Source organism: Montipora foliosa, chromosome 12, assembly GCF_036669935.1.
Source record: "Montipora foliosa isolate CH-2021 chromosome 12, ASM3666993v2, whole genome shotgun sequence".
In the NCBI taxonomy this organism is placed as follows: Eukaryota; Metazoa; Cnidaria; class Anthozoa; order Scleractinia; family Acroporidae; genus Montipora; species Montipora foliosa.
The window spans coordinates 5,958,204-5,968,203 of record NC_090880.1 but is presented as its reverse complement, the minus strand read 5'-3'; positions in this window follow the sequence as shown (position 1 = coordinate 5,968,203).

Sequence of the window (10,000 nt, the reverse complement as noted above, 5' to 3'; positions counted from 1 at the left end):
CTGATCAGTGTTATGCAGTTATACACACGAGATGAATGGACCATTACGGGGTACCAGTGACAGCTAGATATTGACATGATAGTAAAGCCGGTTCTTAGTATCTGCATATTATTGTGAGAATGGTATCCCTTTCGAAATCTCTATCTGTCGTTTGTGTATGCGCATTGTAGATGTCATTAATGTTTTGGTAGTGCCTATCAACAAAAGAAAACTACTACGAAGATGAATCCCGTTGTTTCTTCCGCTATTTCCTGTAAATCTTAGACCTGATCGATGCAATGCATGCGCACCACTAAGAATCTGCGGAAGAGAAACTAAGATATTGCTTTTAACAGTCACTATAGGGAAAGAAAAAATTCCAGCTGTACTTGTAGGAGAATCCAAAGCGGGAGAACCAAGTTAAGGTCATATATTGAGAGCCAACAATCATGAATACAGGCGAAACCGGAAAGATATTCTCAAGACACAAGAAACCTCACACTCAGAGCTAGCAGACTCAGCCGACAGTGACCGCCCAGCAGAGTTAGTGGTCAGGCCATTCGAGTTCCGACAAGATATCGAGAGTGACATACAGGGAGTTGTGAGGTCACTGGGCTGCTGATTGTTGAACTTGAAACTTGTCCGGTTAAGAACGCATTTTAGAAACAGACACATTTATGTGGTTAACTTGATTTAGCACTATACTTTTAAGGTTTAAGGGAAAGATGTAATAATAGATTAATGTTGGTAACCTGTGGTTACATCCGGGACCCTTTGGGCATGGAAACCAGCGGGAAAACGCCATCTTGAAATTCAGTCTTGTTGATAGTATACCGAATTTTTCTTCCTCTATATTTGATACTGATTCGCCTGTAGAACACTCAAATCTATTCTCAAGTCTGAGTTAAGCTGAAAATTGGTCTTCTAGGCACCAGTTTTCGTCCTGTTCCACGCAGATATCAGACGGTCCTCGTCAGTCCACCCCGATAAAACCTCGAAACTCTAGACAAAGGATTGGTCACAAGCGCCGATTGCTAAATATAAACTGTCTGTCTGTTGTAAACAAGAAAGAGCACTTACATGCATTCATAGATAGAGTTAATCCTGACATTGTTATAGGAACAGAATCTTGCCTGAAACCCGATGTGCTAGACAGCGAAATTTTTCCGCCTAATTTCAACGTGTTTCGCAAATATAGAATATCGTCTACGCGAGAGGGAGTTTTACTGCCGTTTCTGATAAATTGTTGTTAGAACGCCTGGAGGATATGGAATCAGAACTGGCTGAAATGCTTTGGATCAAGATCAGGGTTGTTGGCTCTAAAGATCTTTATTTGTGTTCATTACACAGACGAAGTGTGAATGCGCTTGTGAGTATGGAAACCCTGCAAACCTCTCTAAATAAGCTCTGCAACAAGAAATGTCATATTTGGTTTTTTGGCTAGATAACAATATCAAACCCAACTGAGCCACCGGTGCGCGGTCCACTCTCAGCGAGCCACTCTTAGCCTTTCGAGCCTTCTTAAAATGACGTCAAAACCTACGAGTGGAGCTCGGGGAATGTTGAGAAGCTTTTTTTAATTATTCAGACGCACGACCAAATTCGTCTAAACAACCATTTTATTGTGTCGAGGATGCTTCCTAGTGTGGTCCCAATGTGCCTTCCTTGTGAAGGTAATAGAGAGATTTTTATTATCATCATTATTAAACCAGTCTAGTTCTAATGCTTGCTCTTGCCATGAACACTCTTGCTAGCCAGGGCGCGACAATAAGGCTGTCCGATAGTCCGGGAATAGTGGTATCATATTTCGGGCTGGCGCTTTCTTGTCGGGTTGTGCAAAGGGCAAGCGGCATCAATTGTTCACGAGTGTGGCATTGTCGGCTGCTTTTTGTGTGATGCAAACTTCCGAAATAAGTGTTTAGCAGACAATTCGAGAGGGAAAGTGAAACAATACAAATCTTTTCTTATTAAGGGCCATATTAAATTGCCTCAAAATGTCAGTTTTCGCTCGACCTAAACCTAAACCAGCTACCGCTTTCTTGTCAATTGTCGGTAGCAGTTAAACAAATTTGAATCTCTTCCTTCTGCAAGTCGAGCACTACTTTTATTCCTGCAAAATCCAGGACAGATCTGTAAACAGTAATGTGTTATTTCATAAGCTAAATTTCAGCTGCACTACACAGGAGACAGCTCAAATAGGAACCATTTGGTTTATTTTGTAAGGTTCGGCCGAGTACCAGCTAATAACATACAGTATTACAGCTATAAGAGTAGTGGCATCCCTCGTCTCGAAGAGGCGATGGTTAGCGCTGGGGATTTGGGCAGGATCTTGTATCACTGTGTAGTCCGATCCTGGAGTGGCAGTCTCTGTTGCAGGTGGCACAGACGTGCCTTGTGGAAACACGCGCAGAAGCAAAAACTGCGCGTTCTTTCCTCGCTGCTCTCTTGCATGTAGCCTGGACTCTAGCGTTCGCTTAAGCTTTTGAAACCCCCACTTTGACACATTGCTGCCATTTATCTCGGTGATTGGCGATGTCCTCCCATGCACTGGTGTCGATTAGTGCAGATCGCAAGTCTCGCTTGATGACGTCCTTGTAGAGCAGAAGCAGCGGTCGACCCACGCGACGGACGCCCTCCTGCACTTCTCCATAAAGGATTTCTCTTGGCAGGCGGTCAGGCTCCATGCGATGTGCATTGCTGAGCCATCGAAGGCGTCGCTGAATGAGCAGTGATGGCATGCTCAGTGAGACAGCGCGCTCCAGGACCTCGAACACATATACAATCCACGTATAGCACAGAACCATCATGTTGACATTTCCCGCTACCACAGCACATGCAATTCAAACAAATCGAGAGCCGTGCAACCACTGACAAACTTTGTGGTTAGAACGGCGGCCAGAAAAACCTGCCGAAAAAAAACCCCGTAGAAAAAAACAGACAGGAAATCTGGATAGGATTCAGGCCCTAGCTCGTAGGGCCATCCTACTTGGCTATATACATAAATAAACTTAGAAATGCGACTAAATGGTGTCGGCCTAGAATGATCACTCACGTGCACTCACGTGCAAACAGAGGCTTAAATACTCACATGTGTATGCCTATAATGCACCTTCACAAAAGGCCCCAGACCCAGGACATGCTGTTCTCGTGCCGCCGAAATATTTCATTTCCGGCTAAAACCGGAAATGCCATATTTTAGCTTCACTACACAACAGACAGCTCAAATTAACAGGAGCCATTAGGGACTTTAAGATAGTGGACAACGGTAGGCTGGGACGGTTGGATGCGTATACCGGAGACTTTGAACGAGTACGGTAGAAAGGCGCGAAAATTTTTAACTTAAGATTCGGCCAACACGACCGTAGGACGGTGGAATAAACATGTCTTTTGAAGAGGCGAGAAATTCTCTTGTAATTTCTTTTGCAGAAGGTTCAATTAGCGAGGAGGAATTTCTTATTTTATACCATGAATACGAATCAGTGAATCCTCTTTATCCTTACTGGGAATTTGAACCATTTTGTTTAGATTCCTTGGATTCTAGCGAGTGTAAATCCGCTAAGGGGAATTGGTTCATAAACAAAAAATGTGGCTACAATTATCTCTTTTACCTTTCTTTTCTGCTTTCCTCCTGTGTCATGGTGGATTATGGAATAACGCTACATTGAGAACAAGCAAATTTTGGTTTGAGTCGCGATGTGGCCGAGTGATGTCGAGTCTTTGAATGAACTCAGAATTTTCGCTAGATTTTTTCATTTCAGCGATGGATAAATCAAGACAAACACAACCAAATGCACATTTAACACATTGGGTGATCAGTTTTCAATGCATAATATAGGAAAAGACTAAAATAGTGCGAATAAGTATGGACGAATTCCTACCGTTTTCACCGTAGATTCCACGACGAGAAACCCGGCGAAAACATACCGTCCTAGAAGCACGACGGTCAAATGTCACGGAGATTTTGCGTGACATGACACTCATCTAACCGTCCCAGTCTACCGTCGTGTACTATCTTAAAGTCCCTATTAGGTTTATTTTGGACGGTCAGGCAGAAAAAAACACAAAGGAGAAAAGGAAAGTGCTTGAAAAAGTAGATATTTGAAGCGTCATATTGAAATATCATAGGGGTTGACAAGCCTGACTCACGCTTTCCACCCACGTGTTTTAGCCGTTAAATCTCAGAGTTTAGCTTTTACGAATATATCTTTCAGAGACCTTCCTCGTTTGTATGATATAATTGGAGGTTCTTTGTAGATCTGTCTGAGTAAAGGCTGTTTCTCTATCAGTTGCCAGTGTTTCATGAGAATGTTTTAAAGGCTGGGAACTGATGGTTGATACTGTGTGACAAATGGCAAAATGGCTTTTTCTCTTGATGGTTTTTGTCGGAGTGCTTCTTTCCTGTTTTCAAAGTGTATTTCAGAGAGAGTTTGAGTTATTAAGTTTCGTGGATATCCCCTCTCTCTAAGACGCTTTTTGAGTTCTTTTAGTCGGTTTTGAAAGTTTTCTTTTGAGGAATTTGTTCTGAGTAACCGGAGGGCTTCGCCTTTTATAAAGCCCTTCTTGACCCCTAAAGGGTGGCAAGACGTGAAATATGTATATTGGAAAGTTTCAGTAGGTTTGAAATGCGTTCGTACGTCGAGAATTGACGAGCTGTTAAACCGTTTGCCTTTGTACACAATTGTATCCAGAAATGTGACTTTTTCCTCAGAGATTTCTGCTGTGAATTTAATAGTGGCGTGGTGATTATTTGCTTGCTCAATGAAGTGTGTTACTTGTTCTCTTCCGGTACCCCAGAGAGAGAAGATGTCGTCTATATATCTTTTCCAACAGATAGGCTTTATTGCGCTCTTTTTTAATAACTCTGTTTCTACTTTCGCCATGAAGATATTTGCGAAAGCAACAGCGACCTTTGTTCCCATCGCTGTCTCGTGTGTTTGGAGGTAATTTTTTCCATTAAAATGGAATGAGTTTTCTTTTAAAATGAGTCTGAGCGCCCCGGGGGGGGGGGGGGGAAACCATATGAAACAGACGGGGATGCTCGTCGTCTCGCTTAGGGGTGTAAATTTTGGATTTTGGTCTCGCTTAGGGTGTTCCGGGCAAAGCGCCAATATTTTATGCCACCAAGGTCTCGTTTAGGGTTCCGCGAAGTAACACAGAATTACGCGAAGAGAAACAGGAATCAAATTTCCTTTTAAATTTTCTTTTTAGATAAAAGCATTCGATGATTATGCCTATTTATCATTAAAACTCATTGCGTGTCGTATTTTTGTGTTTTTAAACGGTCTCTTTTAGGGGTCAAAATTTGCTTAAGCCACGCCTAGATTGGTCTCCTTTAGGGGTTAAATTCAAAATTTCCGACGAGCATCCCCGTCTGTTTCATATGGGAGTCCCCCCCACCGGGCTGAGCGCTCGTTCAAGTGACTGTGTTGGAATCGGGGGTTTATCTTTGTAGTGAGTAACATATGCTTTGCATATAGTTTTGATCCCCTCTTCCTGTGGAATGTTGGTATATAGACTTGTCACGTCTATTGAAACAATGATCCCGTGCTTTGGGACTTCTGTGCTTTCTATGAAATTAATGAAGTCTGTAGAGTCTTTAAGATAAGAAGCCTGTTTTTGTGCTATCGGTTGCAACAGCCTATCAAGAAATGCTGAGATTCTTTCTGTTGGTCCGTCACAACCTGATATTATTGGCCTACCTACTGGTGTAGGCTTGTGAATTTTAGTTAGGGTGTAGAATATGGGAATTCTAGGCGGGCTCGGTGTTTGTAACAGCCATTTTTTTGTCATGTCATCAATGTTTTTATTTTCATGTAGTTCTTGTATTAGTTCTTTCACCTTATATTGAGTTTCCTTAACCATCGGTTCATCTAAAGGTCTATAGTGTTTCGAGTTGTCAAGTAGCGTTTGACCTTCGTTTATTTTGTTTTCTGTGTCCATAATAACGACACAGGAACCTTTGTCTGCTTTTTTCACATTGAGATCTTTGTTTGTTTTTAAAGATTGTAGTGCTTCTCGTTCTTTTGATGACAGATTGTTTTTTGGCTGTGACAGTTTAATTTCTGCCAGTTGTAATTTAACCTCTTCAAGATAACTTTCGAGTGCAACTGAGGGTTGAACTTGTGGTATCCAGTTTGATTTTACATGATAAGGATGTGGGTTGCTATTTTGCCCATGAAAGATATATTTCAGGCGCATTCTTCTCGCAAATTGCTCAAAATCCTGAAGAAGTTGACGCCTGATATGTTGTTCTTTTGTTAATGGTGTGGGTATAAATTTTAACTCTTTAGAGAGTAAATTTATTTCATGATCTGTGGTGTTTTGTCTGGATAAGTTCTTTATGTACCCCCTGTTTCTTTCTAGCTGTGTTCTTTTATAAGCTTGTGCTTTTGAGGTTTTGCGTTCTTTACGCTTTTTACTGCCCGATTTCGACAGTTTGTTGTTTTCCTGTGCACCCTTGTTATGTAAGTAGACAGGCATACTTTTCACCACTTTTATTTGACATTGTGCTCATGAAGGTTTTAAACTCGTTGAACTTTTTAAAGAAGTTTTCAGCTATCTCTTTTACATTTTGCTCATGAGTGTTCTTATTGTCCTTTGATTTCTTGTTTACAGTTCCTTTCGGTCTCTTTTGCCGCTTGAGTGATTTTTTGCTTTCATCTATTCTCCTTTCATGGTACCTGATTAGGGCGTTCACCACCTCTTGTTCTGTTGTTTTTCTTATCCTTTTAATGTCTGTTTTAAAGGCTTCATCTGCCCTTATGCGTGCTCGTGCTTTGCATTGTAATGTCTTTGGGCATGTTCCTCTTTGGGATGCCTATTCAGGGCTTTTAAAGCCTCCTCTGATTGTTCTATTATTCTTTCTTCCGACAGTGTTTCACTGTACCGGCGTTTTCGGTTCTGATTTCTTTTCTGGTCCTGTGGTTGATATTTTTTGTCAGAGGTGGTTCCGCGTCTGTTCTCCTTCTTGTCTTTCTTCTTTTTAGCCGGCCTGTTTAAAAAAGCTGGCCTGTTTATTGACGGAACCCTTGATTACATAATTCTAGAAACAACTTCGAATGAATTTTTTCAAGCATTATGGATTGAAATTCGCTTTCCTAAAAAGAAAAATGTGATTTGTGGTATCGTATATCGACAACACATTTCACCAGAGAATTTTCTTAACTATATTGAGGAGGCAGTAGAGAAATATTCTGCTTCAGGTAAGAATTTATGCCTACTGTCTGCAAAGAATGGAAACTTGTCATTACAGTCATGAATTCCTATTGGCCTTACAAAGTTGTTATCGCACTCTGACAATTGATAAACCAACGCGTGTTCACATAACTTCAGCCAGCTTTATTGACAATATTTTTGTCAATAATCCGGATCAGGTTGTTGTAAGTGGCAACCTTATTACTGATGTTAGCGACCATTTTTCGCAGTTTTGTATCCTGGCATCGACAATAGATAGAATCAAACAAAGGCAAATCAAGAGGAGTGATTTCTCGCATTTTTGTTCTGACGCCTTTAATGATGAACTTGCCACAATTGATTGGAATTTAATCATAGAAAGACCAGGTACAAACATATATGAGATATTCACATAGTTCTATAAAACAATTGATAAAATTGTAAATAAACATGCTCCAATTATAACTTTCTCTAAGCGCAAGATCAAACAATTTTCAAAGCCATGGTTAACCAAGCGATAACGAATTTCAATCCACACAAAAAATAGAGTGTATCAATACGGTGATTTTGAGAAATATAAATATTACAGAAACAAAATTTGTACTCTGATTCGCTTAAGTAAAAAACGTTATTATCATGAACTTTTCAAGAACAACTTGAATGATTTGCGGAAAACGTGGCAAGCTATAAATTCGCTACTAAATCGTCGGAAGAGAAGTCTTAAACTAATCAATAAACTTAAGGATCCACAAATTAATAACAGCATTGTCGAAGACCCATCTCGTTTACCCAACATTATAAAGAAGTATTTTTCATCTGTTGGTAATAATTTAGCAACTAAAATGCCTCAAGCTGGGCACTCATATGGATTGTCAAGGTAATTCCAAATCACCAGATACTTCATTCTTCTTTAAGCCCGTTACTTTGCATGAAGTGAAACTTGAAATTTTGTCCATTCCGAATAATAAATCACATGGCCTCTTGTGATATAATATCTCCTGTCCTTGCAAATTTTCTCAACGTACAAGTCTGTTAGTCTCGGTGAATACCATTCTAAATTGAAAATGTCCAAAATTATACCAACCTACAAAGCAGATGACGAAACTGTTGCCTGCAATTGTGGACCAATTTCATTATTTTCAAACTTCATCAATAGAATTTTCGAGAAAATTATGTACAACAGAATGAAGGTTTTCATAGAAAAACATCAGCTATTATCTTCATCTTCATATTTTCATACTCATGAAACTGCCGCGAGTGAGCAGCATGCTATACTCGACATGGTAGAAACCATCCGTACCAATATGGACAGAAGACTTTTTTCCTGTGGGGTGTTCATCGACCTTAAGAAAGCTTTTGATACTGTCGACCATAAAATTTTACTTGATAAACTTAATTATTACGGTTTTCGAGGAATCGTTAATCATTGGTTTTCCAAGTCGTACTCAAACAACCGAGTTAACTCTTACATTTCGGATAAAGAAGTGGTTAATTGTGGTGGATCATGACTAAAACACCACACGAGTACATACGGGTAACATACGAGTAACATACGGAACATACGGATACATACGAATACATACGACTAACATACGACTAACATACGAGTAACATACGGATACATACGACTAACACACGGATACATACGACTAACACACGGATACATACGACTAACATACGGATACATACCAATACATATCAGTAATACGAGTGTTTTTCTCATAACCTAAGCTCTAATTATAAGCCTTGCAAGCATTTTGGCACGTCAGCAAACACGTTCCCGGCTCAGTTTGAGGGGGGGGGGAGATGTTGGATGTCGCTGACGTCATCAGATCCGCCATCTTGATTTCACTATTTCACCTTAGTTGCCTTTTTTAATGGCAAAAAAATCAGTGCGAAATCAAGCCAGAAAGCTTAAATGCAACCATGTACATGTAAAAATGTATCGATTTTGTAATTTCGTGTTGAGAAACTAGACGAATTATGTTTAAAATGTCGAATTTTGGGAACAGTTGACACATTAAAAAATCCGCAAGCAATAAACGAACAGCTGCTTAAAGTTTCAGCAACAGAGTAAATCTCCTTTCCAAAATTTGCAAAATCTGAGGGGGGTGGCATGCAACCCTTTATCACCTAATTTACAAAACCCTGAGGGGGTGGCATCAAACCCCCCCCCCCCCCCCCACACACACACACACACACTTCATATCAGAGGTCCAAGGGGTATCACGGTATTTTTCGCATCGAGATATCAGGAAATACAAAGCTATTAAAGCCGTCAAAAGCTCTTAACAATTCAAGACATATTGAAACTTTCCTTGCAACACTAAATAACTAAATATTTATTGACGGTATGTAAACCCTGTTGTATTGATTGGCAATCAAAGTTTCACTAAACCTGCAAAACTAGACAATAGAACAAAACATTTTGTCTTTACTCTGTATGTCAGACAACTGAAACTGGAAACTGCTAACTTTAACTGCAACTGTAACTGTAACTGCTAATGACAACAAACAATAATTCCGAAACGTTATTTAAGTATTGAAACGATATTTTAGCTATAAATGTAAATATTTAAAAATTAAAATGAAGTCAGCGGAATTAAGTCTTCAAAAGCCTGAAATACAAACTGAATTCGAAATAAAAAATTATTAAGACAACTCAGTGATACTGTAACTGAAACTGTAACTGCTTAATGCACACAACTACTACATATATTACTTTGGTCATAAAGCGATCCTCAAATAGTAGACACACTGGGAAAACAATACTTCACACGTGGTTTCAGGGCTGTAAGCCGATCTTCACCTAGAGTTCGCACTTAAATTCTTTAGCTAACTATATACA